Genomic DNA, 24,307 nt, shown 5'->3' with positions numbered 1-24,307 from the left:
GGGAACAAAATATGAATAGTGGACACACAGTCTCTCAACTGTCAATCCACTCATGATGGCCCGGTAAGCACTAGCTCTACAATTAAAAGTGTCAGCAGAACGGGAAAAAATAAAGGAACAGACCGAGACCGTATCTCGAATTCCTTTCCATAGTGTAAACTCTTAACAAAAAATGTTCCCACACAGAAGTAGATAGCTCACCTCTTGAAACAACACACGTACAATTTCAAAAGGACGGGCTGGAATGGGAGGCCTCTAAAAGCATGTGGATGTACCAGAATACGAATTACTGTAAGGGGGAGGAAAAATCGATTGGCATTAAACCCTTAAAGACATATTATAAATTCTGTCAGAGGATAAAGAAATTACAATATACAGTATACAGAGACTCATTGAGGCTGCGATCAGTGTATCAAAAAGTAAAGCTAGATAGAATACGTTAACTAAAGACGAATAGAAACAGAGCATAAGTACGCAGAAAATAACTGCAAGGTTTCAGAGAAAATGTGTATAATTCCAAAAACAGCCGGTCGGTAGTATAGGAACCCCACAGGAGGTCACACGGGGTAAGACAGTCCGTGCTTACAAAATTTCTGAAACAAGAATAGGTATTCCTGTAGTTATATAGAAAATAAAAAATAAAACAGCACATGAAAAACAGAACGATAGTCGGGGTAGACGTGCTGCTTAAAAAACTTCCTCGAGAAAACTATAATGAGTCCCGTATGGTGCTTGAGCATGAAGAACAGCTACGGATGGGCTGAAAATGTGTATATTTCCAAGAACAGCCGGTCGGTAGTATAGGAACCCCACAGGAGGTCACACGGAGTAGAACAGTCCGTGCTTACAAAATTTCCGAAACAAGAATAGGTATTCCTGTAGTTATATTGAAAATAGAACAGCACATAAAAAACAGACCGATAGTCAGGGTAGGTGTGCTGCTTCACAAACTTACTCGAGGAAGCTGTACTGAGTCCCGTGTGATGCTTGAGCGTGAAGAACAGCTACGGATGGGCTGATTTAAAAGAATAAACACGACAGTCTTCTGCTCTGACAGGTACTCTGAAAAATGCAGAGCGGGAGATTAGTTGGAGAGGTGACAGCTTGCAAACTAGCAACGGCACTCGTAAGAAGGACCGAATTTCCTTCCAGATAAGAACTTACTTCAGAGCTGTCGTGCCGGATATACAAACAGTCTACTGCCTTCTTCATCGGGGTGTGGGGAATGACTAGGGGTGGCGCCTGTTTTTAAAGCCCATCCGCGCTAGGTTAATCCTCTTCACCTGAAAGCCTCGCTCGAACGGTAATAAACGTCTTCAAGAAATAAACAAAGAGCGCAAAAGAGGACTGACGAGTTCCCCAGAAGTGCATAGCGATAGAAAGTGGACTGACGGAACTCAGAGTCTCTTATTAAACATAAAGAAAATACTCGTAATAATGAATAGGGTGTAGGAAAAAGAAGGAAAAAAAGAATATATTTGCAGACATGATATAAAAAAATACACAAAAATACACCAGGATAAAACAAAAAAACGAGGGAGCAGAAAGGGGATGTACAGAAAATAATAAAAAACCCTAAAGAATAATTATCAGATGGACTGTGCCAAAAGTGGAAATGAGATGAAAGGAAATAATCTAGGAATGCTACTGTATAGCGTTTTCCCAGGGAATAAACTCATTTAACCCGGAGACAGCCGTCTCCATAGTGAAGATCCAAAAAACTTCCCTTTTACCTCTAAGGGTATCGATGTTGCCATCTTTGGGACTGTGTATCCGTTCAAGGATCAACCACTTAAGGTCTTCGATTTTGTGTCCCATTTCGTTCCAATGTGCCACCAAAGGAGCTCCCATCCGAGAGTTTCTGATGCATGATTTATGTTCGGAAAATCGTTGACGGAATTCCCTACCTGTTTCTCCGACATACCCTTTCGGGCAAGGGCAGGTAAGTAAATATATCAAATTGCTAGACTTACAGTTAAACATCTCCTTAAACTTGATACTTCTTTTGCCCCATTTAAGCTCGGGGGTACAGATCACTTGGTCGCACGCGTGGCAGCCGCCACACCTGTGACTACCCAGATTTGGATTAGCTCCTGTAATGCTCTTTTGGACACAACCTAAAGGGTCTGAGGTAGATGCCCTAACTAAGACATTTCTCAGGTTCTTATTGCGTCGGAACGCAAAGATAGGTTTGTCTAGTTTGTCAGATGTTTTATCTAAGTTGAGGAGATGCCAATGCGAATTAATCACAAACCTTAGTTTGTCATTAAAATTTGAGTGAGAAGAGATCATGACGAGCTTGTCATCCTCTCTTTTGTCTTTGGGTGTCAAGAGGTTTTCCCTGTTGTAATATTTGGCCCTCTTGTAAGAGTGCCTAATAAGTCGCTTAGGATAGCCTCTGTCTAAGAAATTCTTTTTCATTATTCCTGCATGATGTTCAAAGTTGTTTAGATCAGAGCAGTTTCGACGAAGCCTGAGAAATTGGCTAAAAGGAATGTTGTTTCTTTGGCTGCGGGGGTGGAAACTATCATACATACGCAAAGTGTTGCGTGCAGATGGTTTCGTATAAAGAGATACTTCTAGGAGGTTGTTATTTTCAAAGATCCACACATCAAGAAATTCAATTTTCTTGGAACTGATGTTGGTGCTGAATTTAAGATGGGGATCACAGAGATTAATCCACAGGGTGATTTCATTCAGCTGTTCTAGGGAGCCTTGCCATATAAAGAAGATATCATCTATATACCTGTTGTACTGGGTGACATTTTCAAAGAAAGGAGCAACTTCATTATAGACGTGCTTCTCTTCGAACATCCCCATGTAAGCATTCGCTACGTTGGGGGCACATGCAGCTCCAATGCTGATTCCCAATATTTGCTTATAGATGTTTTTATCAAATTCAAAGAAGTTCTCTTTAAGCACTACAGCAAGGCACTCAAGTACGAAGAGTTTTTCAAATCTACAGTTAGTACCGTCAAGCATTTTTTTGACAGCTTTGAGTGCGCCTTCTTGCGGAATATTAGAGTAAAGCGCCTCAATGTCCATAGAGACAAGAAGGTCTGTCTGAGGATTAAAATTGAGGCCTTCAATCTAAGAGATCAGATGTCCAGTATCTCGGACATAGGCCGGGAGCTGACAAATGATGGGTGCTAAACATGCATCGACATATTTCGAGAGTGGTTCTGTCAAAGAGCCAATCGTCGACACAATGGGCCTGAATGGGGGTTCCATCAGATCTTTGTGCAGTTTAGGGAGTCCGTACATAACCGGTATTTTGTAGGAGGTTTTGTTAAAAAAGTCGAATTCCTGACTGCAGATAGACCCCCTTGATAAAGCACCGTTGGTAATGTCAAAGATTTTCGTCATAATTCTTCTCGCTGGATAATTACTCACTTTGGTGAAATTTTCTGGACAGTTAAGCATGGACAGTATACGTTCCTTGTAGGTAGTGTTGTCTAGCAACGCTATCCCTCCTCCCTTATCACAGGGTTTAACAATGAGGGAGTTGTCAGCCGACAACTTCTTGAGTGCCTGATATTAATCATATCTAAGGTTATATGATGGTTTAGGGACATATTTGGCAAGACTCTGAATTTTGATACTCACTGCTTTTTCAAAGACACCCACCTCTGGACCAACCTGTTCCAGAGATGGTGTGAAAACTGAAGGTGGTCGGAACCCTGAGATATTATTGGATGGTTTCATCTCTTTATTCATAAAGAACTTCTTAAGTCTGATTTTGCGATAAAAAGATTGAAGGTCTCTATGAAGTTCAAATAGGTTGAATGGAGCGGTGGGTACGAAGGATAATCCTCGAGATAAGAGATCTACTGTAGTACTATCTATAGGTTTTTTGGACGAGTTAAAAATAGGGATAGTGAATACAGTAGAGGAATCCAAATTGTCCGCTATTCCCTCCAATATTGGTTCCGCCTCGTTTCCAGAAAACGAGGGGGGTTCTCTACTGGTTGATACCCGCTCTGTTGGTATCGGGTATTCTCTTGGGGTCTGAATCTTACTCGGGAAGTCCCTCGGCGATTCCCCAAAAAACGATTAGATCTCTGGGGTCCGTTAAATGGTGTACCTCTATGCGAGAAGTTCTCATTGGAGTTAGATGCCCCCTCATTGTCAGATTCCGATGTCTCGGAGAAATTCCTGAGATGTTTATCCGACCAATATTGTTGGTCTCCCTGTGGCATTTCTCTAGAGGAATAGTATTGAGCGTGTAAGTAGGGGTAAACCTTCTCTTCAGCGAAGTAGCGGATTTTTTTTAAAAGTTTTTCAGTTTTTCTGCGTAAGATGTATTCATTGAAAGAGTCTAATTCTATGTTGACTTCTTCTAATTTACGCTTTGCATCACCCACCATGTCATTTTTTAGGAGCAAGTCTTCCATTTCGGCAATTTCTTTCAATAGACTATTCGCCACTTCCCTGGCGGTTTCAATAATTAATAACATAAGATCTCTCGAACAGCGGTTTGCAATCAGTGACCATCTTTCCAAGAAAAGGCGAATTTCAGCAAATAAGCCTGGAATATTCCTCACACGGAGGCCATTAGGAATCACTCCGGCTTTAAGATACTGTATCATAAATTCTGCATGGGATTCGGTTCTCTTGGCCTTTTTCTTAAGGTTGAGGAGTTTTAACCATTCATCGTTAGAGCCTTTATTCATGGAAAGAGGTTGTTCAGAGGACGTAGATGATCCAATGAGGCGATTAAAGTCCTCTTCACTAAAGCCAAATGTTTTGATGACATCCATTTTATAATTCAATATCCAGCAGAGTGAGGAAGTTGGAACCTTGTGGCCAGAAGGGCTCGCAAATGGAGTCGGTCGGGTAGTTGTGGTTGGGCTCTTTGGGTCGTTTCGGTCCGAGATTCGGTCGGGTGTCACCTTCGGTTGTGGTTGGCAGACACCTCCCATATACGGGCTGCAGACTCGGGTTAGAAGCTTGTGGAGGTTCAGGGGTCACTGCACCCCAGGCTAGGATTACTGGCGAACCTTCTTTGGGTGTTGAACCACTCTGGCTTTGGCTCAAGGCCCCAGGTGCTGAGTGGTGGGGGACTCACTGAATAGGCTGGAGTACGGGTTGGATGGTCTTGAGCAAGTCGGATGCTCACAGGAGACAAAGTCTTTTGGATTGTGAAGGCAGGGCAGGTCCTCTGGGTTCTTGAGGGCTGCTGGCTGCAGGAATCACCAAGGTTTTGCTGGAGGAGTCTGAGGTTGGGAAAGGTCGGTAGGGCTTGGGCCAAGTCAGTTCTCTTCATCTCTCAGCACGGCTGATCAGTCCTTATTCTTCTTGTTTCTTCTTGTTGGCTCTGGTCTGAGGAGGTAAGGTTTGGGGTTGCCCCTAAATACTAAGTTTAAGGGTGTTACAGGTAGGTACAGGTCGGGACCAATGGGACCCTTTCTTGGGGTGGGTATGCCCCCGATTATGCTACCCTCCAGTGGAAGGGGGCATAAGACTCAGTCTGGTTGGCTGGGTCTCCCCACCTGCAAAATGGCGGGAACTTAGAGTTTTGCTTCACCTCGCCTCCTGACAAACGTGGACACACCTCTCCTCCTATCTTGGTTTTCCTTTCTGATTCTCCCACCCAAAGTGGGGGTCAGAACCGGTGGGGGGGGCAGTTTCCGGTAGCAGCAAATGACTGGGGTTACTCAGAAAGATGGCAAGACTTTGAAGCTTCAAGAACCCTGCCCATCCTGGGGGAGGAGGCTTAGCACCTCATACCAGGATGTGCTTTTTTCAGGACCCTAAGAGCGGCAGGCTCTGGACACAGGGGTTCAGAAACATGTTAGGTGGTGGCAACTGGCAAGCAGTCACTCAGCCAGGACCCTAGAGTTATGTTGTTTTTCAGGTGGCATCACTAAGATGCCCTCTCAGTGCATTTTTCATTAAAACCCACACTGCCATCCGTGTGGGTTTAATGTGCTGAGAAGTTTGGTACCAAATGTCCCGGTTTTCAGTAAAGCCATTTTGGTGCTATGGAGTTCGTAATGACAAACTCCCATACCGTATATTCTTTATAGCATTATTATACTTACAATGTCTAAGAATTGACTTAGTCACTGTAGGGGTACAAGGCGCATGCACCTGTACCCTCAACACTGGTATAGTGCACCTAGCTAGAGGGGTGGCTTACCTTTGCCATGGTTGTAGGCATGGCACACCGAGATGTGTGTCATGTCGACTCTTCACATTGCTCTGCATCAATACAAGCAGCCTGCAACGGGAGTGTATGTCTGATATGGGACAGGGCCTCCAACGGTGGCACAAGAAGTGCTGCAGCCCTTAGAGGATTTCCCTGGTCACAGTACCCTTTGGTACCTATGGTACATTTTACAAGGGATTTACATGTGGCCAGAGAGTTGCCAATTGAGTTTTGCAACAGTACAGTTTAGGGAAAGAACGTAGGCCCTGGGTACATCTTTGGCAGGAACCCGGGACACACTCAGTCAAAGTACATCAACATTAGGCAAAAAGTGGGGGCAACCATGCAAAAGGGGCACTTTCGTACAGCTGTATTTTGATGTTTGAACGATCTTGCATCCACGGAATTATGTACATCATACTTATCCAAAATGGAGAGATCAGCATAGTTTAACGAAATGTCCATTTGGGCATGTGTTGTGGGATCTTGACTTGACTCAATAAGAATAATCTTTTGAGGACCTAGTATTGTAGATCAGAGAATTTACAACTCTCCACAAGAACAGGACTAAAAGGCTCCAAACCTGTCTTAAGTTTTCATGGCTGATCAATGGACTCACCTGAGCCCAGATTTTGATGATAATTGTCATTGTCTTTTGATTTTGAAGTTGTTATCAACAACATCTGTTTCCGGGGCACTTTTTGAGTTTTATAAAGGCATATAGCTGGGCTATTATAGCTGTGACTAACACTGGGATCCACTGCACAGAGGTCGTTTTGTGCTCACTGGAGCGAGTGTCAAGGGGAGCAATTGCACTCACGGTCCGCGCCGGTATATCTGGACCATCAGAGTCAAGTCAGGAGAGTGACTTGCAGCGGAACTGCACAACAATGAAGCGTTTCTGTGCCCCCAAACATTGTGCACTTGACCATGATGAAGCCGAAGGGGGCCACAGCTGCGATGCAGACCCATAAACTTGACAAAAATGCTGTGCCACGCCAGCTGGCATCCGAAGAGGGGACGACTGGAGATAAATCGGCCGGAGAGGAGCCCTCCCTGAGCTCTATCATGTTGGCGATCCAATCTTTGGGAACGACTCTAGAGACGAAGATCGACAAGGTCACTATCGAGATGAACTTAATGTGGGTGGACATGCCAAAAAGCTTGGAGATGGTCACAGCGACTGAGGAGAGCGTAAGGGATCTCCAATCTGCGACGTGTAAGTCAGAGGAACGTGTACAGAAATTGGTGCACCAACACAAGCTGATGGCCTCGCAGTTGGATGACCAGGAAGCTAGGGCCCACTGCAACAACATTAGGGTGGTGGGGGTGCCTGAGGAGGTGGAGGGTACCAGCATGGTCCTCTTCATTGAAGATCTGATCCTGAACCACCTTAAGCCTAAGAGACTGTCTACTTTTTTACTGTGGAAAGAGCACATAGAGCCCCGATCCCCAAGCAGAAACCCAGGCCTCCTCCTCGGACGAATATTGTGCGCGTACTGAACTTTCAAGACCGGGACGCAAATTCGCAGGTGGGTAGTATGAGTGGCGACCTCCTTTTCGAGAATTCAACAGTACGGTTCCTCCCAGATTTTACGGTGAGAGTGCAGCAGAAGAGGCGCACCTTTGACAGGGTGAAACGTGCCCTCCGAGAGAAGGGGATAAAGTACATGATGATTTTCCAGCCAAGCTCAAGGTCAATGACAAATCCTTGTTCTTCACGTTGCCTGCGGAGGTCCAACAATGGCTAGATGGGGCACACCAGTGATCACCGACTCGCCGCAATGAGGGGGACTGGCGTGGTAGTTGCTTCGCACTCTCGAGTCTCCACATTGACACAAGAAGGGGGAAAGGTCGGAGTCCAGATCCAGTAGTAAGTATGGGACGGGACTCTTCAATGTGCACGGTTGTATGTGCTATGAGGGGCTTCAGGTACAGTCTTTAGAGCTCATAGTCCGATACTATAGACATATGGGACATGTCCAGATGAGGCGCTATCTAGGAAGCGCCTCATCTGGACATGTCCCATATGTCTATAGTATCGGACTATGAGCTCTAAAGACTGTCTATCTAGGAAGCTCCAGCTTTATGATCTGCTGAAGGGTGGAGTTCGGGCCCAGGCAGGGGCGCAATTGGGTGGTGGTGCCAGACAGCCCTGCATTCGTTGTTTGTTCATAGGGGCAACAGGCGCTCTGCTATTTAGGATGTGGGTAGTTTTAGACCAACAAGGCAGGGGTGCAGAGTGGGGGGACACTAATAAGGGTGTCTGTGTTTTTTGCTTTATTCAATGTTTGGTTCTTGTTTCATATCCGATGCTTCAAAATTTGTGTCAGATGACACCTTATTACGGGTTGGGCCCTGCCGCGCCTAAGGGAAGGGTCTCTACGGGCTTGGAGGGGGGCACGGCCATACTCATTAAAAATGCAATCCCTCTAGTGATACAGCGCACATAGTGTGATCACCTGGGACAATATGTGGCTCTGTCAGGGACTTGGGAGGGGCAGGTGATGAATATATGGTCGGTACACATTTCCCTGCGCCTGCACAACATTATGTTTCCGGTTCTTAGTGATCTTCTATTGGAATTTCCGCCAGGTCTTTTGCTCTTGGGGGTGACATGAACGACACACTGACACCCAACATAGATAGAGCAACTTCCCCCCCGGGGGTAAGGGGGCCGGTCCACTATTTACATTCGCACGTGCGTTGGGCAGGGTGGATGTTTAGAGTTGCCACAACCATAGGGTGAGACAATACACTAATTTCTCTGCGGCATGTGGCAGTGGGGCACGACTGGACTATATTTTTACCCACACTATCTCGACTGATCTTTTTCAGGATGGGTGCCATATGGTGCAAGGGCTATCAGAACACTCGCCGGTGGCGGTGCAGCTGCACGGGTCAGTTCGCGACTGGTCCCTTCATTTGAGATTGGTCCCCTTTATGTTTCGAGATCAGGACTTTTGAGAATGTTTTGAGGAACGCACGGACCTATACTTTGGCGAAAATGTCGGTTCTGTTGGCTCCTCCGGTATCCTCTGGGAGGCATGTAAGGTGTTGGCGAGGGATTTTGTATAGGCGGCGAGTGGTGCTCAACATAAAGAAAAACCTGTCCAGTGCGAAGAACTCAAGCGGGAGATACTCACCTTGGAGCGCACGGTGTCCGCAGACTCTGGGGATTTTGGCGGGCTCAAGCATTTGCTTAAACTTAAAGAAAAGTCCCTTGGGGACCTGGTGAAGAATGCGGCTCAGAGGGACAGGAGTATCAATTGGGTTTCTGAGATTCGAAGTATAAAGGGGGCACAGGGTGGGACTGGGGCGGCACTGACATAAATTTTCACCAAGTGTTATGAAAACATTTACCAGTCTCAATCCACATGGGAGGAGTCGGACTGCACTGACTTCCCTCGTGACATTTCACTGCCGTCTCTTGGATTGGATGACAGGGAAGCGCTAGACTCGGACTTCCATCTGGAAGAAGTAGAGAACGCCATGAGAGACTTGCTGTCCGGAAAGCGGTTTAAATGTGTGACAAGCAAGCAAGCCCCTTCAACAAGTTTAGGAAGGTATTAGAAGTGGGACTACTTCCAGAAGACACGAGAGTGGCGGCTATAGTTGTGATTCTTAAGGGCAAACCACATGACCTTTGCAGCTCCTATAGACCTATCACCCTCTTAAATTTTGAATAAGCATGGGCGTAAAATCCGTTCTGCTCACGGAATTTGCGGATTTTCGGCAAATTCGCAATCCGCGAATTCTCGCGAATTTGCCGAAAATTCGAAAATTCGCACGCAGCGGATTTTTTTGCTTGGTTGCGCTTGACTAATACAATATAGCGGCGCGCGGCGTTCACTTGCCGTCATTCAGCGCTTGAAGAGTTGTTTTTCTCCATGTTTGCGTGTGCTGCGCCATTTTGGATCTTGCTGCGTGATCCCGCGGGAGTTTGTCGACCGCGATTACGTCATCGCGGCCCGCCACCTTGCACAGCGAGAGTTTGTCAACGCGAGTACGTCATAAAGGCCCGTGATCACGCATCGCGGGAGCAAACAATTTCGAACACGTAGATGCGGCGGGCAGCAACAATCTCGTGCTCGTGAAATTGCAAAATTTGCAATTCTGCACAAGAAATCCACCAGCAGGCAGCATAAACCTTCTGAAAATGATGATTTTTATCAGAATAACTCCTCAGGTTGACATTTGCCTGCACTTTTTTTTGCAAGGAGTACATTTTGGGGGGGTGGGAGGAAGGAAGTGCCCCACAGTCTCCAACTTCCTGTTCCTGTCCAGCAGGCTCCTCCCAGTGCTTTGTTCATGTCCTGGTCACTTTGATTTGGATCTTGACCTGGAAGGATTACTTTTTAAGGATGCTGCTGGATATTTGGATTTGAGGCCTTTTTGACTTTCTTTGGATCACTTTTGGATTAGACATTTCACAAGTAAGTTTGTTTGGGGCATTACAGTTGCTGCAACTACAATTTTGGAACTTTTTCAGAACATTAAATAAAATATATTGTGGGTAGCCATAGTATCCAGTAGGACCAGGGTTAGTTATGGGTGCATGATACAACTGTTTTATTGAATTTCAACATCATTTAGGGCATGGATGGCATTGGATTGTGGTGATTTTTGTGTGTTTTTGGATTTTTTGGCTGTTGTTTGGGCCTTTTGCCCAGGGGTACTCAGTGGTGCATGGACTGAGTCTTTCTGTGGGGTCTCTTTAATGTAAACATCATGGAGGGCATGAATGGCATTGGATTGTGGTGATTTTTGAGTGTTTTTTGATTTTTTAGGGTGTTGATGGGGCATGGCCATGTGGGTGGGGGCCATTTTGAGGACTGGTACAGGCAGGGCCTGGCCACGTGGTGGGGGTTAAGGGGCCATTTTGAAGCCAGGCAGTGTGCTTTGTTGTGCCATAGGCCTGCACCCAGTCTGCCATGCTTTCATTCATTATGCCCAGGGGTACTCAGTGGTGCATGGACCGAGTCTTTCTGTGGGGTGTCTTGAATTTCAACATGATTGAGGGCATGGATGGCATTGGATTGTGGTGATTTTTGTGTGTTTTTTGATTTTTTGGCTGTTGTTGGGGCCTTTTGCCCAGGGTTACTCAGTGGTGCATGGACTAAGTCTTTCTGTGGGGTCTCTTTAATGTAAACATCATGGAGGGCATGGATGGCATTGGATTGTGGTTGTTTTTGTGTGTTTTTCGATTTTTTGGCTGTTGTTGGGGCCTTTTGCCCAGGGGTACTCAGTGGTGCATGGACTGAGTCTTTCTGTGGGGTCTCTTTAATGTAAACATCTTGGAGGGCATGGATGGCATTAGATTGTGGTGATTTTTGTGTGTTTTTCGATTTTTTGGCTGTTGTTGGGGCTTTTGCCCAGGGGTACTCAGTGGTGCATGGACCGAGTCTTTCTGTGGGGTCTCTTTAATGTAAACATCATGGAGGGCATGGATGGCATTGGATTGTGGTGATTTTTGTGTGTTTTTTTATTTTTTGGCTGCTGTTGGGGCCTTTTGCCCAGGGGTACTCAGTGGTGCATGGACTGAGTCTTTCTGTGGGGTCTCTTTAATGTAAACATCATGGAGGGCATGGATGGCATTGGATTGTGGTGATTTTTGTGTGTTTTTCGATTATTATTTTTTTGGCTGTTGTTGGGGCCTTTTGCCCAGGGGTACTCAGTGGCGCATGGACTGAGTCGTTCTGTGGGGTCTCTTTAATGTAAACATCATGGAGGGCTTGGATGGCATTGGATTGTGGTGATTGATGTGTGTTTTTCGATTTTTTAGGGTTTTGATGGGGCATGGCCATGTGGGTGGGGGCCATTTTGAGGTCTGGTACAGGGAGGGCCTGGCCATTTGGTGAGGGTTAAGGGGCCATTTTGAAGCCAGGCAGTGTGCTTTGTGCCATAGGCCTGCATCCAATGTGCCTTGCTTTCATCCATTATGCCCAGGGTTACTCAGTGGTGCATGGGCCTAGTCTTTCTGTGGGGTGTCTTGAATGTGAACATCATTGAGGGCATGGATGGCATTGGATTGTGTTGATTTTTGTGTGTTTTTCGATTTTTTGGGGTGTTGATGGGGCATGGCCATGTGGGTGGGGGCCATTTTGAGGACTGGTACAGGCAGGGCCTGGCCATGTGGTGGGGGTTAAGGGGCCATTTTGAAGCCAGGCAGTGTGCTTTGTTGTGCCATAGGCCTGCACCAAGTCTGCCATGGTTTCATCCATTATGCATAGGGGTACTCTGTCAGTGGTGCATTTTATTGGTCTTTCCATTTTGGGGGGTTGGTATAATAAAAATGCTTACTTGCAAACTATTAATTGAAGCGCTACATATGCAACATTTATTTAACTGATGTTCCTCTGGATTCATTTGCTTTTAGGTGCAGAAAGACGAATCATCAGATTCATGGTTCCTCATCAGTGCCAGGAAGAAGTCCTGCTTCGGTGTGTGCAGCACAACGTCACGTGTGGCCACAGACAACTCTGCAACTGCGGCCTGCTGTTCTTACATCTGAAGAAGATGGCCCCAAAAAAAGTTGCCCTTAGCTCCTCTAGCAAGAAAGTTGCCAGTAAGGAGCAGAAGAAGCAAGTGGCGACACTTACCAAGGAGACTGGTGTGCCGACCGCAACTTTTTTGGGGAAAAAAAAGTACGCCTGCAGCAGCAGCGGGGTCTGCTGGAGACCAAGCTGGTACAAAAGGGGGTGGTGATGGATGGAGCATTTGAATCAATCAAACACTCACACCCAGTCAAAAGATCTGGGTTTAATCCATCACCGTTCTTTAGCCCACTCTGCCACCCCAGTTCAGACATGGCTATATGCAAATCAGTCTGACCCTGTGCCTCATGGGAACAGTCCAGCCCGAACTGCCAAGCCATGTCTTCCCTGGACCGGAAACAAGCTTCCGAAGACCGGTTTCTGGCATTCCAGCCGTCTTCAGCCGGCTTGCTTGAATCCAGTGGCAAAGTGAGCAAGGGACTCACGTCTGAGCATACCCTGCCACACTTATGGCTGCCAAAAGTGGTAGAAAAGGGGGTGGTAATGGATGGAGCATCTGAATCAATCAAACACTCACACCCAGTCAAAAGATCTGGGTTTAATCCATCACCGTTCTTTAGCCCACTCTGCCACCCCAGTTCAGACATGGCTATATGCAAATCAGTCTGACCCTGTGCCTCATGGGAACAGTCCAGCCCGAATTGCCAAGCCATGTCTTTCCTGGACCGGACACAAGCTTCCGAGGACCGGTTTCTGGCATTCCAGCCGTCTTCAGCCCGGCTTGCTTGAATCCAGTGGCAAAGTGAGCAAGGGACTCACGTCTGAGCATACCCTGCCACACTTATGGCGGCCAAAAGTGGTACAAAAGGGGGTGGTGATGGACGGAGCATCTGAATCAATCAAACACTCAGACCCAGTCAAAAGATCAGGGTTTAATCCATCACCGTTCTTTAGCCCACTCTGCCACCCCAGTTCAGACATGGCTATATGCAAATCAGTCTGACCCTGTGCCTCATGGGAACAGTCCAGTCCGAACTGCCAAGCCATGTCTTCCCTGGACCGGAAACAAGCTTCCAAGGACCGGTTTCTGGCATTCCAGCCATCTTCAGCCCGGCTTGCTTGAATCCAGTGGCAAAGTGAGCAAGGGACTCACGTCTGAGCATACCCTGCCACACTTATGGCGGCCAAAAGTAGTGCAAACGGGGGTGGTGATGGACCAAGCTGGGAGAAGCACCTCGGCTACATTGGGCTCAGTGCCACCACCGCCACGCCAACTTAAGTCCAAGCCCTTGAGTGCTGCAGAGGCAGCCAGTATAGTTGTTCAATCACCATCGACCAGTGATGTTGGTTCATCGCAAGAAAGTAGCAGCATCCCTCAATCAACACAGGTTGTTGTAACTCATCTGACGAGTGTTCAACAACCCCTGCCGCACCAACAACCACATGTGCAAGTACAAGCCCAAGTACATGTGGAAGGAGAGGCGGCGCAAGGAGAGGCGCAAGCAGATGTGCATGGAGCGGCACAAGTGCCCACAATAGTTGTTCCTCTTGAAGTAGGGGCACATCAGGAAATCGACATTCAACCCGAGGTATCATCTGAGGAAGCCACTCCTCCTGATGATTCATTGTCTTCCAGACCCCCAGCAAGGAAAAGATTAAGGATGGTGTCTCCATCTTCTTCAAGCCCCCTTCCTTCTGATGATATGGATGAAAATTGGGAACCACCAGTGCTGTCTGAGAGTGAGGCACACCATGATCTGACAAAGGTAGCTGAGCGTAAAAGAAAGGTCCCCGAAAGTCTCATAGTTATGGAGTGTGATGATGACGCTGAACAAGAAGAGGCGTATACTCCTGCTGATGAAGACTCTCACGACGACGACGCAGTCATCATAAACGTCACTCCAGCCTTAGCGGGCATGCAGCAAACAGACATTTATACCCTATCCCGAAATGCTGCTGAGCGTGATGTTGGCGACGTGTCAATGGGACCACCACCAATGCAGTTAACTAGTACACCACCACCTACAGCTTCCATATTTTCTCGCCAGAAGGGACCTCCATCCACCTCGACCTCCATTTCCTCAATTAGTGGTGCTGTAAGTGCACAACATAGTAAATTTCGGCAACACACATCCTCCACTTCATCTGGCATTGGCATTCCCAGTATTGCCTCCTCTGCCCCCCACAGACATTTGAAGTCCGCAGTTTGGGACTTCTTTAGTGTTGGCCCAAAAAGGGAAAACATAGCCATTTGTACCATTTGTAAGGTTCGAGTTAGTCGTGGTAAGCTTGGTACCAACTATGGTACCGGAGGCCAGAGAGGTCATCTTGAAAGACAGCACACTGTCAAATGGCATGCGCACCTAAGGGAGATCAAGGCAGCCCGAATTGCAAGTCAACAAATTTTATCCCTTGATGTTTCATCTGATGATGACGAGGAGGAAGAAGCGTCAAACATTTCTTCAGTTACACCCAGTACCCCTGTCAGCAGCACACCCCCTGCAAGATATATGAGCCACACTAAGAGTGTGGGAGAGAGAGAGACACCAATGCGAAAAAGTTCATCATCATCACTGAGCGTAACTGGGTCGAAGAAGTCATCATCATCCCGTAAAATGGCCAGCCCACCATTATAAGCATGTTGTTTTCAGATGCGCCATTTAAACGTAACCACCCAACGGCACGTCTGTATAACACTAAGCTGGCTAAAATGCTAGCGCTGGACCTTCTCCCTTTTTCTTTTGTGGAAGGGGTGGGTTTTCTTGAAATGGTGGCAACGCTCTGCCCTAAATGGAAGGTTCCTAGCCGGTTCTATTTTGCCAGAGTTGTGGTTCCAGCACTACATGAAGATGTGCTGGAGGCGATTGGGGCAGCTTTGCAGAAGAGTGCTGTTCACACTATACATCTGACAACAGACATGTGGACCAGTTGCCAAGCCACTGATTACATGTGCATCACTGCACACTGGGTCTCTTTTTCAGGGGCTAAAGCAAAGCTAAACCCAGGTGTTGACACGGACAAAGTTTATAAAGCTGCTCGGAAACATGCAACAGTAGCCATGTTTGCCATGGAGAAAACTCATACAGGAGAAAACATTTTGCATGAGTTTAACACAAAGGTCTTTCAATGGCTGTCCCCAAGAAAACATATGATTGGTTATGTTTCCACGGATAATGGTGCCAATGTAGTTAAGGCCATGGATAAGGGTAACTATTTCAGAATGCTGTGTTTGACGCACTGTATAAACCTGGTTGTTAAAAAATTCTTGAGTGAAGAAAGTCCAGTCTCCGAGTTACTGACCACCTGCCAAAGAATGTGCACACATTTCAACCATTCTTTTAAGGCCCGGAAGCAGCTGAGGAGCCTGCAACATGAACGTAAAGTGCCAGTGAAAGCACTCATCCAGGAGGTGGCAAGAAGTTGGAACTCAACCTTCTACATGCTTGAGCGTCTGTATGAGCAGTATGCGGTAGTCGATCAGTATTTCTTTAAACTGAGTACACCTATGATAGACATGAGGATACAGGTGGAGCAATGGGAGCTAGTTAAAAGCCTGACAGACATGCTTCATCCTTTTGAGGTCTTCACGCGTGCAGTCAGCAGGGAGGACTGTAATTTGGGAAAAGCTCTCCCATTGTTGCGCATGCTAGAGCACCAACTGAAGGCGGTGTCTTCTAGGTTTGAAAAAGATGGAAAGGAAGAAGCATTTGAGTTGGCGGAGAAGTTATTACAGCGCCTACTTCGCGATGAACGTCTTGAAAAGATCCAGACAGAACAGCATTACATTTCTGCTACTATTCTGGATCCACGGTACAAAAAGGCAGTGGCAGGCAGAGTATTCTTTCCTTTTGATGACGCAGATGTTACAAAGTACAAACATTGTCTAGCTGTGTCAGCCACTCGGTTTGAAAGAGAACGGCAGGAAATTGAAGGAAAAGGCAGTACATCAGCAGCCATCCGCAGTCAAAAAATCCACTTCTGCATCTGTGGCTGTGGCAGAAGTGAGTGATTTTCCCTCTCAACCATTAACGACACCAGCAACCGTATCATCTGCACCAGACACAACAGTAATATTGTGTGAAGAAGAGGATTGGCTAACTGAGCTTGGGTTTGCTTCTCAAATGGTCCCTGAAAAAAGTAAGCAAAGTGGAGGAACCCTGGAGAACCTTGAGTCGATGGTGCAGGCCCATCTGAATGACTCAACAGAGGTCCATCTTTCTCATGACCCATTGGCGTATTGGCATGGGAAAACAGATGTGCGGCCAGAGATCATCAACCTGGCTATAAATTACTTGTCTTGCCCACTCGCAAGCATGTCTTCTGAACATGTTTTCAGTGCTGCTGGAGGCATTGTAACTTCCAAAAGGACCCGTCTCTCGCCCAAAAATGTGGAGAGGTTAACAATGAATCAGCACTTCAGACCACCAGATTACAAAATACGAGAATGCACGCAGGAAGAAGACGAGGAGGACACCAACTTAGATGAGGGAAGTTCTTCCCTGTTATATGACCTACTCCCGTCTGAATTAGCAGAGTTTGAGGACGAGCTCTTCTTCCCTGACACCGAGCCCTGAAAATGAATCAATGAATCACTAACTTTCTTTTTCGTCCTTATTCACTTTTATTCCTGTGTGTCTGTCTTTCTTTGTTTTGCTAAATCTATATAAAAAAACTTTAATCATCAAATCACAAAAACAAGCCCATCAGCAGAACTGTCTTCACTTATTTGCTTATTGATTTGAAGGTGCCGCAGTCTGCATTCCTCAGGTTCACAAGTTCACAAGAACATCCTCCTCTATACTCCTCCTCCAGACTCCTATTTCCCTCAAAGCAGATGGCTGGATTATGCCCAATGAAGAAAGACTCTGCACTTGTGGGGGTGTTCTACTTCTTTGTGGGTGAGTTGACGGGTCTGGGGCATTGCTGTGAAGGTCTAATACTGGCTAAAAGTGGTTTGGAGAAAATCGGAGCAGAAAAAGTGTTTGCGCTTTTGATCACTTGCCTGTCTTTGGCGTGCTGTTTGGGGGGGTTTTAGGTTGTTGGGGGTGGGTTTTGGGGTCTGGGAGAACTGCTGCCACAGTCTAATGTTGATTGCATTTGTTTTTCAGAAAATCCGTGGTGGCAAAGGGGAGTTAGGGCCTAGCTGCAGAGCTCATTTGGACTGCATTCCAGGTAGGCCCAAAGTTTCCTAAGTGTGGCTTTTTCCGGTTTTCCTTTTCGGCTTTTTGGGTGGGTGAAACTTGTTTTTGCCCGGGTTCACGGATCGGGGGGCCTTGTTTGGAAGGTGTAATACCGGCTAAAAGTGGTTTGGAGAAAATCAGAGCAGAAAAAGTTTTTGCGCTTTTGGTCACTTGCCTGTCTTTGGGGTGCGGTTTGGGGGGCTTTTAGGTTGGTGGGGTGGGTTTTGGGGTCTGTGAGCACTGCTGGCACATTCTAATGTTGATTGCATTTGTTTTACAAGAAATCCATGGTGGAAAAGGGGAGTTGGGGCCTAGCTGCAGAGCGCATTTGGACTGAATTCCAGGTAGGCCCAAAGTTTTCTAAGTGTGGCTTTTCCCGGGTTTTGCCTTTTGGCTTGTTGGGGGTGTTAGACTTGTTTTCGCCCGGGTTGACAGTTCTGGGACCATTGTTGGGAAGGTCTAATACCCGAAAGAAAGTGTTTTGGAGACAATCCCTGGGGAAAAAGATTTTGCATTTTCTGAGATTTCGCTCACTCTACTGTTTTTGGGGGGCTGTTTGTGGGGGTTCCTGGTGTTTGTGGGGGAGTTTGCGATTCTTGGAGCAATGCTGGGTATGGATACTTATGCTTGCTTGCAAGTGGTTTGAATACAATCCATGGTGGGTAAGGGGGGATTTGGGCCTACTTTACTTTCAAAGTACGTATTGTCACCATTTTCTACTAGGCCTCTGACAGGTAGCAGTCTTGCACGTTTTTTGAGATCTGATTGGGGGTCTTCTACATTTTTGCAACTGGGTTTAGTAAGGGTCTGGGAGTACTGCTGGGAAGGTCTAATTTTGTTGTTAAACACAGTTTACAGTACACCTAGCTTAAGGGGAAAAATCCGCTAAATTAATTCGCCCATACTTATTTATCCTTCAAAAGGAGACTCAGACAGAGTACACACTTTCAAAAATATTGTACTGTCTATTAGGAAACTCAAAGTGTGACTTTTTACACTACACAGCGTACATACCTTATATTTATTTGTCAGTGGTGTTCTAATATCACTTCCTGTTTTTCCATCAATAATTACATGCCGGGTTTCAGCCAGTGCAATGCGAAAAAAAGGATGGAGTCAGGCTTCACATTAGCGAGCCGCAATTCAGCATCCGCCAGGCAGGCAGAGGACAGGTGTCTTCTGGTCACCAACATTGATGGACGGTGCGTCAGATGGAATGGAGGAGTCCCGCTAATAAGAGGAATTGTTGGATGCATGCAACTTCCCAAATTCAACAGGACAACTACAACAACATACAGATACAGTATCCGTTCTTTTCTAATTATCTTTTAAGTGATGTTATTGCTGTGAACTTCTATGAGTGTGACTATGCATTTCTTTGATCTCTGCTTCTAAATTCATCCCTACAGCCATTGTATAGGTTTTACTTCTGCTATTTTTAAACCTAATTTAAGTACGAAGTGTTTCTCTGAGTGCAGAGATAGGCAAGTGAAAACGCATAATTACTGCAGCCCTGTACTGTCGCATTCTTACATTCACGGTTGTCGAAAGTACAACTTACTTTTCAGTAACCATGAATGCAGTAGTGCATGCACTTCCTTTATGTCACTTAAAAGATTTATGGATAGCTTTGTACCCAAAGATTTGTTTATCTTCAATTATTGTTTGTCCATGTTGTGCTTTTTTTTCTTCTCTCAACAAAACTTTCCCAAAACCCCCCATTCCCATCCATTTTCCAAACCCTAACCCTCTTCCCCCGGGCTGTGTGGTTTTGATTGATGTGTGACTAAATGACAGCAATAATTCCACACACTTGCTGGGGAGGATAAGGTCATAGCAACAGTCTGGTGAAGGAATCTGAGGATATATTCTTACTCAGCTTGACACAGACCCATGACTATTGGCAAATGAAAGCAGATTTTCATGTGCGCCATCAACTTGATTGATCATCAAGAACATCCTCCTCCTAGACGTGGCAAATGATTACGCTGCTGTGTCCTTCACCTTCAGTACTATTTCTTGTAGTAGTAACCAATGTCAAAGAAATTCAAAGCAAGTAGTAGTTATACTTTCAATACTTTACCATTTGTTAGGCTACATTGTGGCACTGTTCTAGTGTGCTGTCACCTGCTATATTGTCTATCGTACCGTTCTAATGCTACGGTAAGGACAAACAAGGTTTCATTTTCTTTTTTTTTCATATGCTACAACTGCCACTGTGTAACACCACTAGTACCACCGCAATGAAGACATTTCATCAGCCCAGGATTGCCAACCTTAATCGCCATTTCCTGTGCAGCCAGCCCTGTGCCTAGCCCTATTTCCAAACACAAATTACAGGTAAGATAAGCGTTTGGGGGGAGGTAGTATAATGGAGTATTAGGAGAGACGAGAGACTGACGGTAGTACTAGTAAAGTCCTAGGACTATTGAATTCACTTACTCTGTGAGAGGCACTTCGTTTTGAAAACATTTGGGCAATTACTTACACAACTTGAATCAAGATGCCACTTAAGTTTCAGGAAAACAAACTTACTGTTAAACCCCCACCCACCAGCCTCAAAAGCAGTAAAAAACACGTATGCTAAGATAAAGTTTAAAGTATATTTATATCCCTAACATAAATAATCTCCCGCAAGACCCAACCCACCCCCCCTCCAGAACCCCAACGAATGTCCGTGAAAAGTCCAAAAAACCCAACTCCCAATTCCCACCCCCCAGAAGTCTTTAAAAAATGGGCAAGGGACAGTCTCCTCCTACTGCTGGCTGCTGTTCACTTTTCGGGCCGGGTCGGTATGCTCCTTGCGGAGGGTCTCGAGCAGGGTTTTGGTGTTCAACAGCTCCTGCTCGAGGTAGGACACCCTGAGTGAAAGGCGGTGCAACCTTTTTTTGGTACTGCTGTGGGGGGCAGCTGATTTTTTTGCTGCTCGGGCGGTGGTGGGTGGCTGCGGTACCCCGGCTCCGTACTGCTGGAGACCTGCTGCGCTGACTGGCTGACCCAGGGAGCGCGGAGGAGGATGCAGCTGTCCCGGTCGATGTTGTGGTCGACTGCGTGTCCCCCTCCTCCTGGGCCACCAGCCGCCGATATTCGGCGACAGTCGCCTCCAGCCTCCGTTGCCAGGCCCTTTTAGCCAGCTCCTTCCGTGTTGGTTTGGAAGGAGCATCGATATGAAGAAAGAAAGACATAGTCTGTAACCAATGCTCTTTATTGTGGTAAATCACCGCGTTTAGCGGGTCCTTCGCCCCTGACTCGCGGCGGCCATCTTGGGTGAGTGGGTCCCAGCGCGCCAGCAAGTCCTCTCTCCATTTCGTTTGGAGACTACTTAGGTAGCCATGTTTACGCGCAGCGGCCACGCGCAGCGGGGACGCCGGACTGACGCCGGAGTTACGCCAGAGTTCAGCCCTTCTGTGCCCGTCTGTGCCCGTCCGGGCCCAGACGGGCCCAGGGCTGGTCGCTATGCCCGCCCCCCTGGAACCGCGTTATACTCGTATTGGGTATAGGAGGGAGGAACTTATGTCTTGGCGGTCTTCGAAACCCCCCACATGTAAATATGTCCACGAGGGTGGACAACCGTTCCTGCCTTGCGGGACATGTACTGTGGGTCGGGGTCCGACCCCTGATAAATTGGTGCTTTCTATAGCTTTGTTGAATTGTCGGTCTCTACCCAGTCATGCCACAGAAATTAACTCCCTTATTTTGGACCACAAGCTGGATGTGTTATTTTTAACAGAGACCTGGATTTCCTCCTGCTCGGGCCCCGACATGGTTAGAGCTCTCCCTTCTGGTTTTCTTATTACACACTTTGATAGGCCTGTGGGGAGGGGAGGAGGAATTGCCATCCTTTATAGGGACTCGCTAGTTTGTAAGGTTCAGGACGGAGGGATGAGCGACTGCGAGAGCTGTCAGTTCTCTCTTCGCCTGTCACCTACTGCGTCTCTGACGGGCCTTCTGATCTATCGTCCACCCGGGACCTTGGGAAATTTTCTTAACTCTTTCCTAGAATCAGCCGCGCTCCTTGCCTCTTCCACTGGTAACTTTGTAGCTTTGGGGGATCTTAACATCCACTTCGATTACCCTTCCAACTCCCTGGGAGTAGACCTGCAAGGCGATCTCAAAGCCTTTGGGATCAACCTGGCTAATTCGGGTGCTACACATGGGAAGGGCCACTTGTTGGATCCCATATTTTCAAACTCTGTTTGCCTTAAAGCACTTCCAGCGCTGGCTCTGCCTTGGACAGACCATTTTATGGTGCCTGCCCAGTGGCAGTTTGATGTCCCAGTTGCATCGGCCCCCAGGGTATACACCGTGGAAAGAGCCTGGTCCAGGCTCCCAGTGGATACCTGGGCGGTACATCTGGAGGCGTCTCGGCCTCCCCTTGGGTCCAATCCGTTAGTTGCCGATGAGAAATTAAACATCTGGCTCACCAATTCGCTTGATGCTCTCCTCCCCAAGAAGAAACAACTCACTAGGGGTAAGAGAGTGGGATCTGCGCCCTGGTACACATTGGAGCTGAGAACTTTGAGGAAGGGCTGCAAGAGGTTGGAGCGGACCTGGAGGAAAGATTGGAGCGAAACAAGCCGGAGAGAATATCGGGCGGCTCTTAGTACCTACAAATCTGCTATTCGGGTAGCTAAATCTGTGTTCTTTGAGGAGAGAATAGGTTCTGCGGCCAACTCCTCAAAAGAATCGTTTAGGGTCATCAAAGAACTCCTTAAAACTCCCGAACCTCAGGTCATTCACGATGACCCCCGTGAGAAATGCTCCGAACTTGCCTCCTTCTTTAAAACCAAAATAGATAACATCTTGGCATCTCTCCCTCGGCTAGCCGAGGAGACTCCCTCTGGTGGTAACCCAGAGTCTCAGCCCAGGGTGCGGCCAGCGGGGTTGGTTTCTTTAGGCCCTGTTACTGTGGAAGAAGTTCTCACAGTTCTGATGACCATGAAAAGTGGTTCCCCTAAAGACCCTGCACCTATGAAATATCTTAAGCAGGTAGCCCCCACCATCGGTGGCCCAGTGACGGATTTGATAAATTTATCTTTTACCCAAGGAGTGGTGCCCCCTAGTTGGAAGGGAGCGGTTGTCAAGGCTCTCTTGAAGAAGCCTAACTTGGACCCCGCTGACCTTGCCAACTTTAGGCCTATTTCCCTGCTCCCCGGCCTTAGCAAGGTGGCGGAGAAGTTGGTGAATCGTCGCCTCTCGGGCTTCCTGGAGTCCAACTCCCTTCTGGGTGACTCCCAAACGGGCTTTCGCCCCGGTCAGGGGACTGATGCCAGGAGCATTTTGGATTCAGGGGGATCGGTGGCAGTGATCCTCCTGGACATCAGTGCGGCATTTGACACCGTAGACCATCAGGTGCTTCTCCAACGGCTGTCGGGGGTGGGGGTCTCTGGGATGGCCCTGAAGTGGTTTGCGTCCTTTTTGGATGGCCGGACGTTTGAGGTGTGGGAAGGCCACGAGAAATCATCATCGGTCCCTCTCCAGTGTGGTGTGCCACAGGGTTCATCGTTAAGCCCTACTTTATTTAACATTTATATGGCCCCCCTGGAGAGTGTGGTATTGTCCCTGGGTATCAAGATTATCAGCTATGCTGATGATACCCAGTTGGTGGTAGGGCTTCCCCAGTCGGCTTACCATCCCGACCGGCTGCACACGTGTTTGGATAAGATCTTCACGTGGATGTGTAGCTCAGCACTCAAGCTTAACGGCTCCAAAACGGAACTGATGATGCTGGGGAATTCCCCTCCCTCCTTATCTCCGAGCAGCTGGCCTAGCTGCCTGGGAGCGGCTCCCACCCCCAAACAGGAGATCAAGAGCTTGGGGATGTGGTTGGAGCAGGACCTTTCTTTTAAGACACACGCTAAAAAGACCGCAGGCGTGTGCTTTGGTCTGCTCCGATCAGCCCGGAAGATCTTACCTCTCCTCCCAGTGGCCTCTAGGAGGTTACTCATCCAGGGGCTTATCATCTCTCGGCTGGACTTTAGTAACGCGTTGTTTCTGGGGGCTCCAGAGTCCACCCTAAATAAACTGCAGCAAGTGCAGAATGCGGCCGCTAGGCTCCTGATGGACCTTCCCAGGCGTCAGTCTGCCCGACCTGCGCTGAAGGCGCTGCACTGGCTCCCTGTTAGGGAGAGGGTGAAATTCAAGGCACTCTGTATGGCCCATAAAATCTTGCAGGGGAAAGGCCCACCTATCCTACGGGACATGGTTCAATCATATAAGGCTTCCCGTTCCCTCCGTTCAGACCATCAACATCTGCTGCAGGTCACGAGGGCAAGGAAGGTAAGAACTGGTGGCAGAAGATTTTCCATCAATGTGGCCATCTTGTGGAACTCCCTTCCTCTGCACATGCGCTCGGAAACAAGCTTCTTACGCTTTCGCAAGCTGTTAAAAACCCACCTGTTTCCTGCTTAATTCCTGTGTCGCGTGTCATGGCGTCTCTCTCTGGATAAGCGCGGGGATGCCCAAGGGTAACCAGGCGT

General features: G+C 47.4%; 1 long non-coding RNA gene across 2 annotated transcripts in view; it reads right to left on the bottom strand.

The window, feature by feature from the left end:
* The window catches only part of LOC144797721 (uncharacterized), a 45,125-nt gene extending 43,860 nt beyond the window's left edge, over positions 1 to 1,265 (bottom strand). For both annotated transcript variants that reach the window (XR_013603454.1, XR_013603453.1), the window contains exons 1-2: positions 1,165 to 1,265; positions 956 to 1,062 (exon numbers count right to left, since the gene is read on the bottom strand). This is a non-coding gene — a long non-coding RNA (uncharacterized LOC144797721). The remainder of the gene's footprint in view (positions 1 to 955; positions 1,063 to 1,164) is intronic.
* Between the last annotated feature and the right edge of the window lie 23,042 nt (positions 1,266 to 24,307).

This window comes from Lissotriton helveticus, chromosome 1_2 (genome assembly GCF_964261635.1).
Source record: "Lissotriton helveticus chromosome 1_2, aLisHel1.1, whole genome shotgun sequence".
NCBI classification, from domain to species: domain Eukaryota; kingdom Metazoa; phylum Chordata; class Amphibia; order Caudata; family Salamandridae; genus Lissotriton; species Lissotriton helveticus.
Note: the sequence above shows the minus strand (reverse complement) of the source record. Positions and strands in the feature narration are given on the sequence as shown.